General features: G+C 46.9%; 1 protein-coding gene across 4 annotated transcripts in view; it reads right to left on the bottom strand.

Annotated features, from left to right (window-relative positions):
* NUMA1 (nuclear mitotic apparatus protein 1) overlaps positions 1–23408 on the bottom strand; it is a 1289555-nt gene that overhangs the window by 182583 nt on the left and 1083564 nt on the right. The window lies entirely within an intron of this gene.

Below are 23408 nucleotides of genomic sequence, written 5' to 3'. Positions count from 1 at the left end.
TAATTACAGGATGCATACCAGAATCATGGAACCCCTTGCAGATGGGGAGCAGGTGTAAGTGGATCTAGGTCACCTTACCTAAGCCACACCCAGCTGGTGCCTTCCTGGTTTCCGCTCTTTTACCCTACTTAAGGAGCCCTCCAGCCTCTTTTCCTTTACAGATGCGGAGCAGGTGCATGTGTGTCTAGGTCACCTGGCCTAAGCACCACCCACCTTCTTAGCCCTGCCTCTTCCTTCCTGCTCAGATGAAGGACATCCCTCGCCCAGCATCTGAAGCAAAGGGCAATTCCTGTTTGGACCTGTTCTGACCCCCTGCTCAGACAGCAGGTAAGCATGCACCAACATGCGTTCACTCCCTCTGTCCCCACTGGCCATCCCCACCCCCTCTGGTCCCCCTGTGATGTTCCCTTGTGCACCGCTCCCTTCTCACACACAGGTGTTATCTGTGTTGCTTGATACTTCTAACTTGCTCCCCCCACTCCTTCCAGCCTACTTCTGCAGGAGTATGTCCTGATACATTCTGGTTTCACCATCACCGTCTTGTGGCCAATGCTGGATTTGTCTTTTATGGACTTTCTCTGGCTCTACCAGAAATGTCATCAGGCCTAGTACGGAAGTCGCCGGTCTGTTTCCATTTACTGTTACGCTCACCTGGTTCCCACGGGGGCGTCGATCTGAACTGGCCAGCTGTTTCTACCAGTGAGATGCGTAGTGCCGAGATGATGGACTGGCCCACCCAGCTTCGTTTGTTCGACTTGTAGGAATATCCTTCTGTAATGGAGAAAGGAAATTAACTATCCGTGGAGTTGGAGCGCTAACCCCACCTTCCCCTCTCCTGTAGTTCTTCCCACAGGTCACTTTTGGATTCCCTCTATGCTCTCACCTGATGGTTTGGAAAGATGAGCTCTCCATCCTGCTTCGAGCGCAGGGGCGCGTAGATGACCAGTTTCTTCACTGGCGTGGAGGAGTTGGGGAGTTCCAGAACGGTATTGACTCAAAGAATGCCGGCAAGACGCCGTAAGTCTGTAGTTCGTAAGAGTTCAAAACACGTCTGACCTTCACTCTGTCCAATTCCTTTTAGGTTGCTGTATTGCCCTTATAAAGAGTTCCACGTGGCAACCGGTAAGATGCAGGTAAGGGTTTTTATAATCCGGCTCAGTTCGATACAATGGTGCCAATGTATAACATGTGGCTTTTCCCCCATTCAGGCGCTGATGTGGTATGAGGTCTTGGGGGTTGATGCCTCCAGCGGTAAAACCAGGTAAGTCTATTGGGAAAAAATCGGTTTCCCCTTATTGCGCCTTGCTGTTCTGTTGTTTCCCCATGGGGGCCGGGGCACGGCGGAGATGCAGCGGAGGCTGCACCGACCCGAAATGAGGTAAGTACCCCCTGTGGTAAATCAGGCAAGTCTTGGGGGGTAGCTTGTACAGTCTTAGAGTATCCCCTTGGCTGACATTGCTGTTTTTGTCTCCTTAGGTGTCGGAGAGCGGCCGCGAGATGAGAAGAGCGTGATGGAATGCTGAAGTGCTGCAAGGCAAGCGAGTACAGCGCGGCGCTGCAGGATGTGAAGTATGGCGTTTTTAAAGACTTCTTCTCCAGCTCCGTGGCGTGATGGATCAGGATTCAGGTAAGGATTAAAGGTAAAACCTGTTCTGACCTTTCCTCCTCCTTTCTTCTTGTTTCCAGGAGCTCCGGACATGAGGCGGGCGTGGCTGAAGACTGGAAGCTGCTTCAGGCACGGTGAGCGTTACACTGCTGGATGCAGAATAACGCGAAGCGTGTGCTGCTGTCCGGCCGTGGTTTAAATAGCCTTGGAAGTAGTCCTAGGTAAGTATTCTTCCACAGCCCCACCCGAGTAAAAAGTAGTCCCTTAGGTAAAATAGTCCCTCCTAAGCCTCATTTGGCTTGTGGCTTCTTGCAGCATGGTCTGCATCAGGTAAGTTTGCAGCATGGTCTGCATCAGGTAGGTTTTCTACTATGAGCCTGGCGCCATAGGCGCCAGGACTGCACCCAAACAGCCCCTAGCTGGGGTTTTTGGGCTTGATCCAAATGGCATGATGCCTGCTTCTGGGGTTGCTGGGCCTGGTCTGGTTTCCCGGGGGCAGGCATCATGACATTTACTTCCCACTCTCCCCCTGCCTTCCTTATCTAGGTCTTAGCTCTTGCACTATCTGAAATATTGTCAGGCCAAGTATGATAGTTAATTTCACATTGTTACGGTTCATGGCCTGTAAGAATGTAATTGTATTTTCCCTTGTTCCCTTCCCTTGAAGCATTTGGAAACACATTGTGTATAGGCGCTATATAAATAGACTAATCATATCATATGGAAGAGATCCATAAAGGTTCAAGAGTCTTGCCGGGTTATCAAGCCTCAGCTAAGATTGACTCTAGTGATAAGATCTTTTCCAAATTGCTTTTAGGTAATATCAAAGGGTGGATAAAGGAGAAGGCGATTTTTAGCAATCAACAAGCAGGTTTTAGAAAGGGTTTTAGTACTTTATCAAATATTTGGCTTTTAATGTATTTTATCAGGATGACTTTGAAATACAAAACTAATGCACTATATATCTGTTTCGCATCTGGGCGCATTAGGTGCGTAAATTAGGTAATTTAGGTAAATTGTAAATTAGGCGGCCACTCAATATATGGGATACATTACTCACCGTAATCGTATTTCTGATGCTTGTATCTGCTTAGATTCACATGCTGTGCATGGGCCGACATCTAGTGGAAGCTGCGGAGTATTACAGTTTGTTTTTCGAAACTCGAAAATGGGCGTCGACACAGGGCGTGCCAGTAATACTATCCCTAGTGTGACGTCCACTGTACCCAAGATCCCTCACGCGTCTAGGATCCTCAGATTGTATTTTTTCTGACATGAGGTAGCATGAGGAGTAGCGTGAGTACAGATAATCCAAACAGATAGACAGAAAGGTAAGACTACAAGCAATCGTGCGCCTTCTCTCTGTGGGGAGGAAGGGTGGGTCGCATGTGAATCTAAGCATCAGAAATACGATTACCGTGAGTAATGTATCCCTTCTGAGGCTTGTGGAATCTGCTTAGATCACATGCTGTGCATAGTTTAGCAAGCAGTACCAGAAGAAGGAGGTGGGATGTGAGAAGGGTCATGAGCAAATAAGTGTCTTAGAACCGCTTGTCCCACTTGTGTATCTGCCTTGGAATGGGTGTCAATGCAGTAATGCTGAGTAAAGGTGTGAATAGAGCTCCGAGTAGCTGCTTTGCAAATGGTGTCAAGGGGTACATTTGCAATGAAAGCCAGAGTGGCCCCAATGCCTCTAGTAAAAGAGAGTGAGTAACACAGCTGGATACAGTTAATAATCCACTTCGAGATGGCACCTTTAGAGACGCGATCCCCCTCTCTGCCTGTAGCTACGGAGACAAACAGTTGATCTGTTTTCCTTAGCGGTCTTGTTTTATTTACATAGTAGAGGACCGCCCTACGCACATCTAGGGTGTGTAGTTTCACCTCAGCCGAGCTTTGCGGGTTCTGGAAGAAAGCCGGAAGCTCGATGGACTGGTTTACATGGAATTTTGATATAAATTTAGGTGAGAACCTAGGGTGTGTGCGTAAAACCAGTTTGTCTTTATGGATAGTAAAGAAGGGATCCTGCACTGACAGAGCCTGAATTTCACTGACCCTTCTTATGGAAGTAATAGCTACTAAGAATGCCGTTTTATAAGTCAGGTGTTTGAGACTGCTTTTATGCATGGGTTCGAAAGGGGGGCCCATGAGCTTGGCTAGCACAACATTAAAGTCCCACCCTGGTGGTGGGTTTGGAATAGGAGGGTGGAGTCTCTTTACTCCTTCCATGAAGGCTTTAACTACTGGTACTTTCCACCACGACACCTTGCTATGGGAAGTGGTGTAAGCCGAGAGGGCTGCCAGGTGTACTTTCAGTGAGTTAAAAACCAATCCTGCATCTAGCAGGTGGAGCATGTATGTAACAATAGTGGAAGGAGTGCAATCAACTGGGTTGATTTGTCTACTCTGGCACCAGATAACGAACCTCTTCCACTTGTCAAAGTAACAGTGCCTTGTGTTTGGTTTCCTAGATTCCTTTAGGATGTCCATACACCTCTGTGGCAAATTGAGGTGTCCAAACTCTGACCTCAGGAGCCATGCTGCCAGGTTCATTTAGTTGGGTTGCTGGTGCACTGTTTGACCTTGGTGCTGGGACAGTAGGTTGTACCAGGCTGGAAGTTTGATGGGCTTGCACACCGCCATCCTGCGTAGGTGTGGGAACCAGGGTTGTCTTGCCCACATGGGAGCAACTAGGACGAGCGTCATCGATTCCCTGTTCATCTTGTTCACCACCTTCCAGATGAGGAGTTGGTGGAAAAGCGTACGCAAACATCCCTGACCAGTTCATCCACAGGGCGTTCCCCTGGGAGTCTGGTTGGGGGAACCTGGATGCAAATCCTGGGCATTGTCTGTTTTCGCTTGTGGCGAATAAGTCTATAGTGGGGAAACCCCACTGAGAGAAGAGATCTTCTACGACCTCTCTGTGAAGAACCCATTCGTGTTCCTCTGGGAGGGAGTCTCTGCTCAGAGCATCCGCTAGGGAATTGAGCTCCCCTGGAACATGTTGTGATGACAGGAAGATGTTCCGTCTGAGTGCCCATATCCAGATTTTCTGGGCAAGCTTGGACAGATTTGGTGAGCGAGTCCCTCCTTGCTTGTTCAGGTAGAACATTACTGTAGTGCTGTCCGTCCGGATTTGCACTGACAGGTTTAGTAGGTGGGGCTCGAACGCCTGAAGCGCTCTGAATACTGCCAGAAGCTCTAGCAGGTTGATGTGGTTCTTGGCCACTGAGTGAGACCAGAGACCCTGAGCTGTGTGGTGGAGATGGTGAGCTCCCCACCCAGTCAGACATGCATCTGTAGTGACTACTGCCTGTACTTCGGGATCGTAAAAGGGTTTCCCCTGTGCAAGATTTTCTCTTGTCCACCAGTGAAGGCTTTGTACTAGGGTTGGCGAAACGACCACTAGATCGTCCCACTGACCACTTGCCTGAGACCAATGTTTCGCCAACCATTCCTGCATGGGACGCATGCGCAGGCTCGCGTGGGGGACCAGGTAAATGCATGACGCCATCATGCCCAGTAAACGCATTGCTTTGCGTACCGTTATTTGGTGACCGGACTGATAATGCGGAATTTGCAGTAGTATATTCCTAATTCTTTCTTCTGAAGGAAAGGTCAACCCCTCCTGGGTATCCAGGATTGCTCCTAGGAATTGTTTTGAGGTGCTTGGCACCAGGCTTGACTTCTTCTCGTTGATTGAGAAGCCTAACTCGTGGAGGAGGTTGATAGTCCTTTGAATGTTTGTCCTGCAAATTCCTGGGGTTTCCCCCATTATGAGCCAGTCGTCCAGATAAGGGTACACTGGGATTGCCTCCCTGCGTAGGTGTGCAGCCGCCACCGCCAGTACCTTGGTGAATACCCTTGGTGCTGAAGCTATCCTGAAGGGCAGTACCTTGAATTGGTAGTGCCGACTGTCCACCTTGAAGCGCAAGTACTTTCTGTGCGCTGGGAACATGGAAATATGAAAATAAGCATCTTTCATATCCAAGGTTGCCATGTAATCCCCCTTTTTTAGGAGGGGGATTACCTCTTGTAGCGTGGTCATACGAAATTTTTGGGGCTTGACATACTTGTTGGCAGGCCGTAAGTCCAATACTGGGCGCATCGTCAAGTCTTTCTTTGGCACAAGGAAGTAAGTTGAATAAATACCCTTGTTTACCTGGTGTCCCGGGACGAGTTCTATCGCGTCCTTTTGTAGAAGAATGGCGATCTCCTCGAGGAGAATCTTCTGATGTTCTAAGGAGTGTACTCTTTGTCGTGGAGGATGGTTCCGGGGACGCTGCAGTAGCTCTATACAATTTCCCGTGGATACTGTTGACAGCACCCATCTGTCTGATGTGATCCCTTCCCAAGCCTGGGTGAAGTTTGAAATGCGTCCCCCTACTGGGGTTGCGTGAGAAGGGACCCTGAACTGAGCGTCACTGCTTTGGTGGAGGCGTGCCGCCTCCCTTGCTGGGGCTGCCTCTGCCTTTACCACGACCTCTCCTATTACCTCTGCCGTAACCCTGGGTAGACTGTTGGTTGTTGTTCCACTGTGTACCCTGCCCCTGGGAATAGTTAGATCCTCTCTGGGAATTTTGGCAGCGTGGGCGACGAAAATTACTATTCCCTCTCTGGTTAGGGGGTTTATTGGTTAACTGGCCAAGGGATTTGAGTGTCTCGTATTCGTCCTTGGCATTTTTCAGTGCGTCTTCGTCCGCCTTACCAAACAGATCGGCTTCCACCGGTTTGTCTAACAATGATGCCTGAGTTTCTGCCTTAAAACCAGACTGCCGTAACCACGCATGTCTCTTGATAACAGTACCTTCTGCTATCAATCTGCCTGCGTTGTCCGCAACGTCGAAGGTTGCTTTCAAAATGCAACCAGACACGGCTCTACCCTCTGCGGAAATCCGAGCTAATTGGCCCTTTAACGGTTCAGGAGCAGAGGCTATGAGAACCGCGACTTCTTCCCACTGATGGCAGTTGTAGCTGGCCAACAGGGTGGTGGAGTTAGCAATCCTTGCTTGATAGGCAGACGTTGAGGCTACCTTCCTGCCGAAACCGTATAGTTTTTTGCTCTCCTTGTCGGGAGGAGCTTCTGACGAAGACAAGGGTGTTCGAGCCCTCTTACGAGTGTTGGTGACAACTAGGGAGTCTGGTTTCAGATGTCCTCTTATATAGAGAGGGTCAGACTGGGCTGCCCTGAAAAGTTTTTCAACCCTGGGATTGACTGCTCTAGTGAGGTTTGGGTTCACCAGGGACGGATCTATTCTCCGCTGAATGGATTTAAGGATAGGGATGGTCTGGGCAACAGGCCACCTTTCTCCCACTAACTCTTCTGCGAAGTCCCTTTCCTCCTGTACACCGTGGGTGTCAATGTGAAAATGTTCTGCTGCGCGAGCGAGAACCTCATTTAGGAGGGGTTGGTTATCGACCGGGGAGTCGGTAACCGGGGCTTTGTTTTCTACCGGGGAATCTACTCTGTATGTTTCCGGGTCATCCTCTTCTTCTTCCTGGTCCTCATCATCCCCATAGTAGCCCGTCCCGGTTTGCTCTTCTATCATACCAAATTCTTGGTCTCCACAAAAGGAAGCCTCTCCTTGATACCGTGAGTATGGTGTTGCGTAAGGTTGTTCCTCGAAGGGTTCAGACCTCATCGGGGTTTCAAACTGGGCCTTCTTACTCGGGGGGATAGGATCAGTAGAGCCTGAGGGTGTGGCCCCTTGTGGATCATACGAGAGGAAATGTTCTGGATTTTTATCATAAAAATCAGCCAAAGAAGACATTCTTGACATGACCCTATCTATGTCTTCACTGGACCATTTTTTGTTCCCTGTCCCTTAGTGGCTCCGGAGTTTTTCGACGCCTGGCGTCGAGGATCGGGAGAGGTGTCCCTGTCCTTCGAGCGTGGGGCCTCGCTGGCTTTAATTGCGGGCTCCGCCTCCTGGAGCGCGGCCTGGGGGTGGAAGTCGTCTTCGTCTTCCAACGATCGAACTTCTGTTAGCCTAGGGAGCGAGGCACTCTTGGCAAGAGTGGATGATTGCCTGGAGTCATGTGGCGATCTTGATCGAGAGCGCCCAGAGGACACCGAATCGGACCGTTCTGTCTGTGCCTCTTTCCGAGAACTCGACGTTGTCGAGTCTCGGTTGGATTTAGTGTGTTTAGTGTGTGTAGTCTGTGAAGCGCTTGTGTCGCCGGGGGTCTTCCCCATAGCCGCCATGCCGGACGACCTTCCGAAGTCGGGGACCTGCGCTCGGCTGTCTTTCGACGCCGTAATGCCCTTGCCGTCCGAAAGTACCGCATCGCTGCCATCGCTGAAGGCGCCCTCCGCTGCCATGGCCGCCTGTCTGGCGTGGTGGGCCCAACGCTTCGTCGAACGGTCCTTAAGTGTGTTAGGTTTAAACCTACTACACGCTCTGCAGTTCGCTTCGGGGTGGTCCCTCGGCAAGCAGAGATTGCACGTGGCGTGCCTGTCGACCCAAAGGTATTTGCGGTTGCACTTGGGGCAGAATTGAAAAGGGGTACCCTCCATACGCACCTTGAGGCAGCGGGCTGTTAAGTGTAGGAAATGTATAAGGTGTACCTATATACCAAGAGTGTAGAGTATGTACCACCCCCCACTCTCCCTACTTGCAGGGCCGAGGCCAGCGGCCTACCAGGCCCGGGCCGAGGCCAGAGGCCTTCCGAGGCCTAAATCCGTCGTGCAGCAGCCGACGGTTGATTTCTTCTCCAGCCGGCGTAGAGTGTCGAAGTTCGACATTGGGGTGGGGAAGGATGTCAATAGATTATTATTTTAAATTTTAGCAAAAGTATGGCTAAGGCCAGGGGACTCCGCAAAATGCTTCCAACCAGTATGGCGGAAAAAAACAATCTGAGGATCCTAGACGCGTGAGGGATCTTGGGTACAGTGGACGTCACACTAGGGATAGTATTACTGGCACTCCCTGTGTCGACGCCCATTTTCGAGTTTCGAAAAACAAACTAATACTCCGCAGCTTCCACTAGATGTCGGCCTATGCACAGCATGTGATCTAAGCAGATTCCACAAGCCTCAGAAATTACAATTATATAAAACTTGCATTGTGCCTTGCATTCTGTGCGATCTGGGGGTGTATAAAGCAAAAGAAACAACCTGGTTGAGTGTTTTGGAAGGCAAACTGGAGATCTTCTTTGAGGTCTTCAGTCTGTGCCGGAGGAGGCTATTTGCAGTGAATTGGGCCTCTTTTCCCTTACCACACGTAAAAGGATATCTGCTTGTGTCCTTTATGTGGATATTTTAATGAATATGAATAACTCAAATTCAAGTTATTCAAACTTTTCTGAAATTGAAGCCACTAATGGTAATCAACAAGCCTTAAAATCTTGGTATAACAGTGTTTCTACACGATATTGGATACACTTGCCTCGCCACAGATTTGGCTACGGGCCCTTGGCACAATATCCCGCATTTGTCGGTTATGTGGGATATATATGATGCCAGCTGGACGCCTATTGACTGATTGCAATTACCTCAAGCCACTGTATAAGAAAAGCTTGCAAAATGGTATATGATCTGCATTTTATCTGTACAGACCAATTTTGGGCACACTTGGTAACAGGTGAACACCTGGTTATGAATTTTACATTATTTTATATGTGGCAGGAAATTCTTAAGGTATTAATATGAATGAACCTAGATTGTTTTTAAATTGTATTCTCTTAACTACTTTAATGACCTATGTTGAATAATTCTGTATAACATGTTTATGTGTATTTAAATCTTTTCATCGTAACCGTTTGCCTTTCTGTGTTTAAGGTTAAAATTAACCAATAAAACACAAAATATAACAAAATTAGGACCTTAATGCTTAAGAAATTCTTCAGAAATGTTTTATCGATATAATTCGGTATTACATAATTTAACCATTGTCTATACATTATTGTGGTGGTTTCGTCAAAACATTCTGTATGGACTTAAGGCGTGCACCCATGTTGCTATGGCTTTTTATTTTTCAAGCATCTATTTTTGAGCAACTTTAGGCATTGGCAAAAGTCTGTATAAACATTTGACGACAAATATCTCACATACTCTCATCATAACTGGATGTCGTCATTACCACCTTAAAATAACGAGCTTAACAAGATGGCGTTATCCAATTCGGAACTGCATGCATATAAAACGGTGCAACTGCGATTGGTAAAGTCTTAGGAATAGATACAAAAAAACAGGGCGCGAACATTGAGGGTTTATTTGAAAATTTTTCACCAAATCTACAGAGCATAAAACAAATTCCATTAGGATAATACTTTAACACGCACTGATATGGGAGTTTGATGCGTTTCTTTGGGGAGCACTTGAGGAAGCGGTCAAAGTAATCCAAAGATTTTCATTAAACCTCACATACCAGAGTGTAACCTCCACCCCAAAGGCAGTCTAAAGGCCCACATGGGGCTGTGGCAGGTTTTACATCAGAAAATAGTTCTATAACTGGTGCAAGGCTCTGCAGAAAGTTGGATCGCTGCATTTCATGTAAGAGAAATGAATACTGCAGAGCACATGGCAGGCCTATTGGACAGCAAATATTGTTGCAGATCTACCTCTATAGTATCTAGGAACAGATTCTTATTACTCTTGTATGTGTGATCATCATTAGATGTTGGAATACTAAGAATGCGGTCACTCTTGCTTTGCATTTAAGTAGAGTTATTCTCTTGTAGAGATAATATGAGCATTTAAATAGTGTAGTCAAACAATATACAGTTGCCAATATTGGCAAAGTGCTCCAATAGAATCGCATCCTCCTAATCCTCCCTTATTCACTTCTAATGTGCTACTGCAACTTCCAACCAATCAGAAATGATCATGTAGTAATTGAGGCACTGTGGAACTTAATTATACTTATTTTAGTGCACTCAGGATTGTCGCGCCAGGGGACAGGTGAGGTTATACCAACCCCAGAAAAAACAAATTAAATGTAAAGGGTTATACTCTGTCAAAGGTCCATCACTTTGAACGGCAGTTACCTAAAACAACCTAAAGACAATCTAAAGCCCTGGACTTAAAAACGACAGCTGAAGCATTTTAAATGCACCCTGCAAGAATCTTTGGTGTTCTGTGCTTTGATAGGTCCTCGCCCTTATAAAAGAAATACAAGAGGCAGCACACGCTGGTGTTACACGTTGTACGGAAATTCAGTATGATCGACTTCGTGTGTTACCAGCCCAGACCCCCCTCCCCCCCCAACCAGCACTTTCGTATGGAACAGAAGTTCAGGAAGGTGCAGTAGGGGCAAAGAAAAGTTACAGGGAGGAGGGTGTATTGCTAGGAGCCACAATGCAGGGGCAGGGGATGTGTGCCTTGCCCTAGTAATGCATGGGGAATCAAAACACCACCTCAAATAGCAGCAGCCATATTGGAATCAAGGTCTAGTTCACTCTGAGCCAGAGCCGCAGGCCCGAGTCAACAGAAATACAGTGTATGCAGGCGGGAATAGGTTGTAGCTTGGGCACCGGTGAGGAAGGCCAGAAATGAAGAGATTCACAGACCCTTCATTGTCTCAGGTTACCAACATTTCATATCCCAGGAGGAATGTGCCCTGCAAGGCTACGAGGGGATTGAGAGCTCACTGAGAAAAGCGATCCAACGAGAAAGAGGGCACAAGCCTCCGACCTTCCCTGTCCCAGTTCCAAGTAATTGCACCCGAAAGCCCCTGTCCTAAGACCCTCGGCATTCCAAGATATCAGCTCGTCCCAGCCCACCAACCAAAAAACCTTTAGACCCCCAAACTATCAGGAAAGATCTGAAAACAGGGATCAGGTGCCTTGACCATAGGTTGCTTGATTTGTGCTGCGAGGTGCAGGGAGGGTTAAAACATAGCTAAAAGGAGGATGGGGAACTTTGGTTGGCAGCGTTTCTGGAATCGAGCTATAATTTGTTAGAAGCAATGGCCTAGAAGTATCTTCTTAGCCCATGTCTGCAGTACCAGGTGCACATCAGGTTAGAGATGGAGCCTGTATTGTTTTTTCTTCATATAATTGCCAATCAGTGGTAGCCTCATGCCCAATGACATGAAAGGAGGATCACAAGTGGAAGAAGATGGACAGAAGGGGCTGGGACCAATGGCCTGGCATCCCTTATGGAGCGAGTAGCCTACATATAGGGTCTCAACCAAACAGCCACACGCGTTTGCACATTATGTAATTTAGATCACTGAAGATGTGGTATGTCTTCATAAGGGGGTGTTCGTACCGACTTTGCCAGAATGTTCTGTGGCAGCAGAGTTCTTTGCTGGTGCACTTCTATTTTTGTGGAAATAAAACTTTCTTGCAAGAGGTGTGCTGGGCCTTTTTCACTAGCGGGTTGTATTTTATCTGGTGTGAGCGTTCAAGGGTTTCTCTACATAAGCATGAACGAGAACATTTTTTCAAAACATAGTAAAAGCAGGATGATTTCGGGACCCAAAATATTAAAACAGTCAAAAAATTATAATTGGGAAACATTCGCAAAGTGCCAATTTTTAGGCCAATGGGCAGGTTTACTGTGCCATGGTGAAGGCATTTGAAAGTTATTTGCTTCTTGTCAAAGAAAGCTTTGTGGTTCTTTACCCTCCAGTTATTGACGCAGGTATAAAAATTAGAATTTATATAAATCAGCGCAAAGTGCTAACTCTAGGCCCAAAGACAGATCAACTATTGGGGCGCACAAATTAAATTAGCTGCTTGCTTTCTCTTACCCATTCAGGAAATCCTTGTGAAGCAGCTAGGCTACAAAGCTCTGTCCCACATCTGTCTTCTTTAGGAATGTAGCCTTCAGCTGCCCATGTGGCTGTGATCATATATATATTATATATATATGTCCATTCAGTAAAAAACTTTGTTAAAGGGATGTTATACTTCAGTGAAACCAAAAAACACTGCACTTTCCCTAATTTTGGTAAACTAGGCAACCATAACTCGCACCACCTACGTTCATTGCTAAGACTAACACCCAGGACATCAAAGATGACATCTCAAATGTCATTCATGACATCACTGATGACATCAATGCGTACCTCCCTCATTTTTTATTTACTGACATATGTAAGCCAGGTGCCTTTCTTCACTATCAGCCAGGAAGTGAAAAGGTTAAAAGTGATAGATTTGTAGGTGTAAGCCTTCTCATATGTTCGTAAAATACTTTTCTTAGGGTACAATGACATGATATCATACATATACATAGGAGAAGGAGGAAATCTGAAACAGCATTTTTTTCTGTGCATGAAGGTAATGTGGACCGTTATGAATAGTTTCTGGTAGTACAGTAGGTTTTTTTGTCTACGTTACGATCCCTGTATATGTTTCTATTGGTATACATTGTGGTCTCTGTGTTTTGTGAGTAATAGTACAATTATGCAGTAAGGGAAGCATTCGTAGATGTTTATGTAGCACAGTATTCAAAAATCTGTAATGGAAGCATATATTAGTGTAGTAGTGGACATGGGAAGATGTAGAATATTGCATCTCTGTAGCACATGCTGCAGACAATGGCTACGTTTTCTTTTAGGGCGTTCATGTGATAGTTCTGCAATGGTCTGTTACACTTTTCGGCCAATATTCTAATGACAATCACTAGTGGAGGTGCAGCGTGAAGTGGAGGTGCAACTGGGAAGTGCAACATCCCTGTATCAAATTTGTTTTACTGAATGGGGAGATTAGCAGTGAACGAAAAAAAAGGGGCTAAACAAGTGATGGCGTCAGTGATGTCATCCATGACATTTGTGATTCCATCTTTCATGTGCCGGGTGTTAGTGTAAGCAGTGCACAGTGGTGATGGCAGGTTTGGTGGCGTAGTCTACCAAATCTGGCGAATTTCAGGGGTTTTTTGGTTTTACTTTGAACCATAGTGGGGAGGTGGGAAAACATTTTTTTAGTGGAGTGCACAGGTTTTTGGTAGGGCAACTTAACCATAACGTCCCCTTAAAGTTTTTTGTAGTGAATTTTACAGGTTTTTGGAAGGGGAACTTAATCGTAAGATTGTGTTAATGAAGGTGTTGTGCTGAAGATACACTGTTGGCATGTGATTTTGGGAGAAATGTAGTATAATGTACGTACTTGATGTACATGTAACATAGAACATACAGAACCCCCTACCTATTGATATTAGAGAGGGACGGACTGAGTGCCTGTTTGAAGACGGGCGCAGACGATGGCAAAAGTACCCAAACAGGCAGGGGGTATCTGAAAATGTACTATTTTCTTACACAAAAAATGTTGAACTTAGAAAAAGGACAGAAAGACATAAGTATTAATAAATAAATAAATATGGAAACCAAAACGTTTGAAATGAAAACAATGCATTTAATAACCACGTAGAATGAAATGGATGGTACCATAAACATTTTTAAAAAAAGGATACCTCCATCGTAATTACTTCACAGAAACTCTGCAACCTAGACCGACAGTGGATGGACGCAGTAGGACAAAGGGAAATAACATCAAAATAGTAAGTGAAGGTCATTTTTTTGTATGCGTGTATTTCTTTTGGTATGTTGTGCAGGAATAATAATGCCTTTCTGTTTTGACACAGAAGAACAAGTTACTTTCTTACCTGGTAACGTTCTTTCGATGGGATGGTCCGACGACTTATTCCATATCTATGACATGTAATCACCACAGCTGTGCTGCTTCGGAAACTTTTTTCGGCGTCTGCGTCCTGCGTCGATTACGTCGATGCGCCGTCGTGGAGGACCTCCTCCGACATCTTCCGATGTGATAAGTAGGACGCACGATGCCCGTAGCCTCAGTTGTAGTTTTTCCCCCAGAACGTGTGACATTAGTCAACTGCCAATCAGACACAAAGCCTTGTGGAATGCAAGCTGCAATCGCAAAAGAAATTCTGCAGCGGGGAAGGCAGGGCGGGAGCGATATGGAATACGTCGTTGGACCATCCCATCGAAAGAACGTTACCAGGTAAGAAAGTAACTTGTTCTTCGAGGGGATTGGGTCCTCCGACGTATTCCATATCTATGACAGACTCCCAAAGCAGTACCAGAGCAAGGAGGAGGGAAAGAATTTAGAATCAAAATTTAGAATAGCCAATCAAATAGCAGAGCAAAGGACCGCCTTGCCAAAGGCCAGATCCTGTCCTCGGATGGAATCGAGGAAATAGTGACGTACAAATGTATGTACTGAAGCCCAGGTGGCTGCATCACAGATGTTGCGAATAGGAACACCCCTCTGCAGGGCAGTAGATGCAGCCATACCCCTGATAGAATGGGCTCGCAAGCCAGCCGGTGGGTCCTTACCCGCCAAGCGGTAACACTCCGAGATGGCCAAAATAATCCAGCGAGACAAAGTCTGTTTCGTCACAGCTTGCCCCAAACGCCTTCCAGCTTAACCAATAAAGAGTTGATCGTCCACTCTGACCCGGGACATGCGTGAAACATAAAAGCTTAAAGCTCTCCTAGGATCAAGCCTATGGAGCCTCTCCTCTTCCTTACCAGGATGCGGAGGAGGATAGAATGCCGGAAGAACAACCTTCGGGGCCAAACAAAATTCCGTCACTACCTTCGGAAGAAAAGAAGGAAGAACTGTAAGGACAACCCTGTCCTTGTGAAATACAGTGGAAAGTGCCTGTAACTCACTCACTCTGCGAGCGGAAGTAACCGCAACTAAAAACACAGTTTTCAGAGTTAACAGCCTCAAAGGGCAAGAATGTAAAGGCTCAAACGGAGCACCCATAAGAAACGTAAGAACAAGGTTTAAATCCCAACCGGGCACCAGGAAAGGTGACGGAGGGAACACATAAGTGAGCCCTTTCAGAAACCGTGAAATTAAAGGGATTTTAAAGTAAGAACACTCTTCAGACAAGCGCTTAAAGATGGACAGCGCCGCCAGGTAACCTTTAATGGTACCCACTTGCAAGCCCCTGTGGGCCAAAGAAAGCAAAAAGGACACATGCAAAAGGATCCACATTCTGAACTCTGCACCAGTCGCAGAACTTACGGCAACGATACAGAGACTTTGTTGCTGGCCTTCGGGCCGAAAGCAACACCTCCATCCCGTCTTCAGGGAGGTCCCAATCCTTATACCTCAACCTTTCAGAAGCCAAGCGTTAAGGTTGAGGGATCTGACCTCTGGATGGAGAACCTGACCCCCCTCCTGTGAGAGCAGATCGTCTCGGTAGGGAAGACGACGTGGAGGGCAGATGGACAAGTCGAGAAGGTCCGGGTACCACATCCTCCGAGCCCACGCCGGAGCAATGAGGATCATCTGGGAACCGAACTTCCGTAACCTCCGCAGCACTTGCGGGATGACGGGGACTGGAGGAAACGCGTACAGCAGCGGGAATGACCACTCCACCACAAACGCGTCTCCTAAGGCTCCTTTTGGAGGAAATTCCCGCGAGCAAAACCTTTCGCACTTCCGGTTGACACTGGAGGCGAAGAGATCCACTTGAGGGGTCCCCCAAAGATCGAAGATCTCCAGGAGAATCTCCTGAGCCAACTCCCACTCGTGAGAGATCGTGCTCTGCCTGCTCAGAGCGTCCGCCGTCACGTTTTCGTCTCCGGCCAGATGAACTGCCGAGATCGAAACTTCCTGCTGGATGGCCCAGAACTCGAGTTGCATCGCCTCCCTGCACAGAGGAAGTGACCCTGCCCCCCCCCCTTTTTGTTGAGGTAGTGCATGGCCACTGTGTTGTCCGTCAGGATCAGGACACTCTTTCCTCGCACAGTCGGCAGAAAAGCCTTCAGGGCTAGCCTGACGGCCCTCAGCTCCAACAGATTGATATGGAGTCTGGACTCCGACGGAGACCAACGACCGCTGACTGTCAGCCCGTTGGCATGAGCTCCCCATCCCGTGAGGGATGCATCCGTCACGATCGTCACCTCCGGCCAGGGAAGCCAAAATGGAGCCCCCTTCATCAAGTTGCCTTCGACGGCCCACCACAGAAGGTCCCGGGCGACCGAGGGCGGCACCTGAACCGGGTCCGACATCCTGCCGGAGGACTGCGACCATTGCGTCTTGAGTGCCCACTGCAAAGATCTCATCCGCAGGCGAGCCTCTGGCACCAGAAGAATGCAGGATGCCATGAGGCCGAGCACCCTCAAGAACTCGAACGCTGGGAGAGTCTGGGCATGCTGAAACTTGTGCACCATCTGCTGAATGTGAAGAGCCCTCACCTGGGGAGGAAAACACTGCCCCAGGGAAGTGTCGAGCACTGCTCCGATGTACTGGAGCCGCTGTGTTGGCATCAAATGGGACTTCTTTAAATTGAGGGAGAAGCCAAGCCTGTGAAGGGAGTGGCAGGTGACGGACAGATGATCCAGGACTTGCTCGGGAGAGCTCCCCCTGATCAACCAATCGTCCAGGTAGGGGTAGACGTGAATCCCCCTTGCCTGAGATGCGCTGCCACCACCACCATGAGCTTGGTGAAAACCCTCGGGGCGGAGGTCAATCCGAACGGCAGGACCCGAAACTGAAAGTGCGAGTCGCCAACCGCGAACCTCAGGTACTTCTTGTGCTTGGGATGGATCGGCACATGGAAGTAAGCATCCTTGAGGTCGAGTGACACCAACCAGTCCTGAAGCTGAAGGGCCTGGAGGACTTGAGAGCGAGTAACCATCTTGAACTTGTCCTTCCTGAGGAGTTTGTTCAAACCGTGCAAGTCCATGATGGGTCTCAATCCCCCGTCTTTCTTCGAAATCAAAAAATAAGGGGAATACCATCCCTTGTTCCTCTCCGCTACAGGCACCAGTTCTATGGCGCCTTTCTCCAGCAGGGCTTGAATTTCCTGCGCAAGGAGCGGATCCGGACTCTGCAAAGAGGTTCCCCGGTGGATTGTTGCGAGGCCTGTGCCGAAAAGGAAGACAGTAGCCGTGGGTTATGATTTCCAGAACCCACACATCTGAAGTAATGGCTTGCCACTCTACAAGATGCTGCGCCAGCCTTCCCCCAACCGGCGAACCATGGGACATGGCCTCATGACTGAGTGGGAGCAGCTGCGGCGTTACCTGAGGGCAAAGAGGCAACTGCCCGAGCGGCCTTGGCACCACGGGTACCCTGTCGTCCACCTCTGGTACCCCTGCGTTGGCCTCTTTGACTGCCAGCTCCTCTCGCTTTACTGAAGGACGAGTAATAGCGAAAGGAACCACCCCTCCACTGCTGTCCCCTAGGACGAAAAGGCGGAGGTTGGCGAACTGCAGCGCCCAACGACTTCGCTGCAGCTTTTGAGGTCTGCAAAATCTCAAGGCTCTCGTCAGCCTTGCTGCCAAAAAGGTGTTCACCATCAAAGGGCATGTTGAGGAGCCGGGACTGCACATCAGGAGCAAACCCCGACTTCCGCAACCACGCAAACCTGCGTATCACGGTGCTCGCCGCCATGGACCTACTGACGCATTCAGCTAAGTCCAAACCCGACTGAACGGACTCACACATGGCATCCTTACCATCCTGGACCATAGCAAGGAAACCATCCCGTTCGTCCCCTGCGGGAATATGTTCAGCCGCTAACGCAACACAGTTCCACAGAGTGTGTGTGAAACGAGACAAGGCACAAATGGAGTTGGCCGCCTGAAGCGCCATACCACCAGAAGAAAACACTTACTTCGCCCAGCCATCAAAACGTTTGTCGTCCCTATCAGGAGGGATGGTAGGGTAAGACGCCTGCTTTGCCGGGGCCATGGCCGCCTGCACCACCAAACTCTTCGGAGTGGGGTGCCTGGTCAAGTAGCAGGGGTCGCTACTGGCTGGACGGTATTTTCGCGACAAGGATCTGCCCACCGCCGGGAGACTCTCTGGAGCAGTCCAAGCTGCCGCCACTCTTCTCTGTAAAGCCATATGGAACGGCAGTACCGGGTCAGTTGGGGGACCAACATCAAGGGTGTCCGTGAGATCATCCTGCACAAACTCCCCTGGGGGAGCAGACCATCCCAAGTACTCAGAAACCCTAGCAATAAGGCGCCGGTACGAGGAATCAGCAGGAGAGCCAGGCTCAGGCCTACAAAACTCCACCTACGGAGAGGTGTCCAGTCCACTGGCATCATGCAGTGACTGCCTCAAATCGTCAAACTGACTAGGGCCCAAAACAATTTCATCTGGAACCTGACTAGGAACCAGGCCATCAGAATCCTCATCCGCCTCTGAAATATATTCCAGGTGGCGAAAAGAAGGCACCCGAGAGTCCTTGCTCTTAACGAGAGCCTTCCTAGGAGGTTCCCCCGTGCCACGGGGTACCTCCGACACGAAAGGCGTCGAGAGAACAGGCATCGGCGCCGAAAGGATCGGCGTCGAGGAAATCAGCGTTGACGTCAGATGCAGCGCCGCCAGCATCGGCGGCGTCGACACAGCCCTCGAAGCCGGAGCCCCGAGCGTGTCCTTCGATGACCTGAGCGTCGACGGCTTCGACGACTTCCTCGGAGCCGTCGACGGCTTTGACGACTTCCTCGGAACCGGAGCCTCGAGAAAGCCTGTCGACGCCTCAGACGTCGATGTCTTCCTCGAAGACCTCACAGGTGCACACAGTCTCGAATGCGTTGAGGACCGGGACCTGGAACGGGTACGTCGAGAACGAGTCTCCTTGTCCGAACGGGACCTCTCCCGTGACTCGTGCCGACCACTCTTGCGAGCGGTGTCTCTCGACCTCTCACGACCGACCCCACTCGGGGCGCGGACGGCTTAGTACCCTGCGACTCAAGAATCGCCAGCATTTTCTTCCCGAAGGAAGCCCATTACTCCGGCGTCGCACGGCTAGTGGGGTAAGCGACGTGCCGGGCAGAGTCCTCCGAAGAGGACCTGGAAGACGACCGATGTCGGCGCTTCCGAGAATGCCTCGAAGAGGCTGAGGAGTGGCGAGACCTTCTCCTAGAAGGAGACCCACGAGACTTCCGACGATGACGCGGAGAGTCACCCCTCGAATCATCCGTCGAAAGCCCCGCAGACCTCGACTTCCGGGGCTTGGACACCCGACCTACCGACAACAACTTCTTACGTTCGCGTAAGGCTTTGGACGTGAGCGACTGGCAGTCGATACAGTCATCCGTGTCGTGGGCCTCCCCGAGGCACCAGAGGCAGGCGTTGTGCGAGTCCGTCACCGACATCTTGGACCCACACTCCCCGCACTTCTTGAAGCCCGGACGCGGGGTCGAAGACGAAGTAGAACGGAGAGAAGCCCTCCTCTAGCGCTTCTCCAAAATTAAATGTTATAATATAGAGACTTTCTCGTTTTTAGGTTCCATTTGTCATTTTTATTGAGAATTCAATTGTGCTGTATACAGATAGAGATTCCTTTTTACTTCTTGAACATAACATATAAGTTGATGGGAAGACAAAAAAATGCAAAAAATTAAATTGATTTAAAGTCTTTCGTTGAGTTCACTAAGTTGCTGTGTCCCACGTTGTCACTTGAAAGTTGCGAAGCCTTAGTATAATTTACTCGGCATTTGGGTTGATGGAGAGACAAAGGAATTCAAAATTTAAAACGAGAAAGTCTCTATATTATAACATTTAATTTTGGAGAAGCGCTAGAGGAGGGCTTCTCTCCGTTTTAGTTTTGTCCAAGCCCAGGTCAACCTCTGTGGCATCCCTCCATTTGCAGCATCTCTACTTTTTTTCATATTCAATTTAGCTACACTTCTCCATCAGAGCGCCAACACTGTTTCTAAGGTTGAAAAAGTCTTTCTCAATATATTCTGTCAGCAGTGGGCAGCCCTAAAAGGAGAAACTCAATAAGCGATATCATCAGTCAGGACACTATGATTAGGAACTATGAAAAACGAGAGGAAGAAGCGGAACTCATCTTTTCGGGATTATCAGAAAATCCAACAACCAAACCGGGTAGCAATAATACATCATTAAGACAATTATTCTTAACCCAAGAAAAACTTCTCAAACAAGAACTCACTTGCTGGTGGGAAATCAAATCTTTAGACAAATACCTTCAGATAGGACGCATACCACGAGGACTAAGAGTCTGTATATTTCCTCCATTTGAAGACGACGATATAGAAGAGATCAAAGATTGGGAACAACTACTTACCACCACATCCAATGAAATGATACATAGACTAATCAAACATGCCAAAGTAAAACATATTCGGTTAATACAAGAAATCACCAAAGTGAAAGAAAACATTGAAAAACTAAATATTCCCGAGAAAACGTTCAAGAATTATGAAATTCTAGATGAAATCATAGACAAATACGCATCAGATATCAAGATTAAAAAACAGACAATTTTTGCGAGATGAACTAGACTATAAATTCAAAAGAGTCTATACATTCAATAAAAGACCTACAACAACATCAAGGGGCAGATCAGCATCCATCAAGTTACAAAAAACAGTTACAACTCCTCTTTCCTCAGATACGGACACAGTGAGTGATAGTGAATTGGAAGAAAGAAGCGTACCTCCATCAATCTTGCCCACTGCATCTCAAACGACAATTCCCAACAGGAACAAAGAATCCCAATACAATTCATTTGGATCCTCTTCCTCTTTTTTAGAGGAATTTCAACAACAAAAATATATGAGGAATTATTCAGCACCAGGAAAAAGAAACCCTATTTTGACTCTTCTACCAAAACCAAACGTGGCAAGAGAGGAGGAACCAAACGCAAACATAGAAGAAAAAACAAGAGTACAGACCAGATCTCAGACCCCATTACCCCAACGGAAGACCTAGTCATCAACCTTTCAAATTTGGAACTAACGACACCACTAATTCAAGCACTCAATAAAGGACTCACCTTTTGTCCAGATCGTAATTATGATTATTTCAACACAGTAGTTGATCTCCACAGTTTTTGTAGAAAACTCAAATTAAAAAAATATTTTGCAAATATGGAAATCAAAAGACACACCACTGAAATAACACCAGCACCATCGGAATTAACAGTTAAACATGTGGAACTCACAGTCGATCTTCTTAACATTAATGATGAGACAGATCCCTATACTAAGGAGAAATTCATGGAAGAACAAAATATACCATTGGGATTAGCACAAGAAACCAAACTTAAAGAAAAATCCAAATTCACACCAATCTTACCTCCAGAAAATGTTATTGATACTTTCTGCAAAGTAGTTCAAAAAGAACTCAGAGACATTTACATCAACAATAAAATGAACCAACATGCAAAACTCAAGATAAGGAATAATCTCACACCCAACCAAAATCAAGCATTAAACAATCTCAAGAACAATCCTGAGATTACCATAAAATCATCAGACAAAGGCGGAAATATTGTGCTACTCAACACAGAAGACTATATACACATGGCACTCACCCATCTAAAAGATCATAAATGTTATGAAACAATCAAAGAAAACCCATTCATCAAAATCAGCGAACAATGGAAAACCATGAGCAGTCATTGGAAAGACTTGGAACTACTTAATGAAGATGAATACCGATATATGATCACAACTAATCCGATTACTCCAACAATATATTTTCTACCTAAGATTCATAAGAAATACATCAACCTACCAACAAGCAGACCAATCATTAATGGTATTGGATCAATCACAGAACACATTTCAGAATATATAGATCATCAGCTTCAACCATTAGCAAATTCATTGGCATCATACATCAGAGACACCACGCACATTATCCAATTGATCGAGAATATACCTTGGAATGACAACTATTGGCTAGTAACAATGGATGTAACAGCACTTTATACAAGTATCTTGCATGAAAAAGGACTTCTAACCACAGAATACTTCTTGAAAACACGATCTATATCTTTCAACGATCACAACAATATGATTTTAGAAATGTTGCAATTTACCCTTCAAAACAATATTTTCATCTTTAACAACATTCTCTATCGACAAATACAAGGCACAGCCATGGGAGCAAAATATGCGCCATCATATGCCAATCTCTACATGGGCCATTTTGAGATAGAATTTGCCTGGCAACATCAATCATTCACACACCTAAACAACATAATTTTTTGGGCCAGATACATTGATGACATCTTTTTGATTTGGAACGGACCATTAACAGCATTTAAAGATTATTTCAACTATCTAAATCACAACACCTATAATTTGAAACTAACCACAGAATACAGTCAAACTTCGATCAACTTTTTGGACATCACCTTCTATATCGATAACAATACCATCTGTACAACACTGTACACTAAACCTACATCTGTTAACAGTCTACTACATGCCTCAAGCAGCCACCCCAAACACATCATCTACAATATACCTTATGGTGCAATACTAAGGGTCAAAAGAAACTGTTCAAAAATTGATGATTTCAAACAGAAAGTAACATCCACAATGAGCAAATTCATCTCAAGAGGATACCCAAACAAACTTATCAAAAACAGCTATCAGAAATCTTCAATTAGGACCAGACAATCGCTGTTACAAGTAAGACCTAAAATCGACAAAACTGTGATCGATCCACACAGAACCATCAATTTTACCACAAACTATAGTTCCAACAATTCAATCATTCGGAAAATACTTAGCAAATACTGGAACATCCTTAAATCAGATTCTGACCTTACAACGATCCTGGAAGTCAAACCTACCATCACCTTCAAGAAAGCAAGCAATCTCAAAAAAATGCTTAGTCCGTCACATTTTGAGTTGAAATATCCTGATGAAAAATTCACTACGCAAACAATGTGGCTTCAAAAACCTATCAAAGGTTATTACAAATGTGGTCAATGCTCCATGTGCCAATATGCAGAAAATGGTAAAACAACCGTCATCAAACCCAATGGTACCAACTTCACCATACAACAGCTGATCAACTGCAATAGTCAATTTGTTATATATATCATTCAGTGCGCATGCAAAAAATTATACATTGGGAGCACGATCAGAAA

The sequence above is a fragment of the Ambystoma mexicanum genome, chromosome 7q (genome assembly GCF_040938575.1).
Source record: "Ambystoma mexicanum isolate Mex_15411 chromosome 7q, UKY_AmexF1_1, whole genome shotgun sequence".
Lineage (NCBI taxonomy): Eukaryota > Metazoa > Chordata > Amphibia > Caudata > Ambystomatidae > Ambystoma > Ambystoma mexicanum.
The sequence above is the reverse complement of the archived record's forward strand: the minus strand, read 5'-3'. Positions and strand labels throughout refer to the sequence as shown.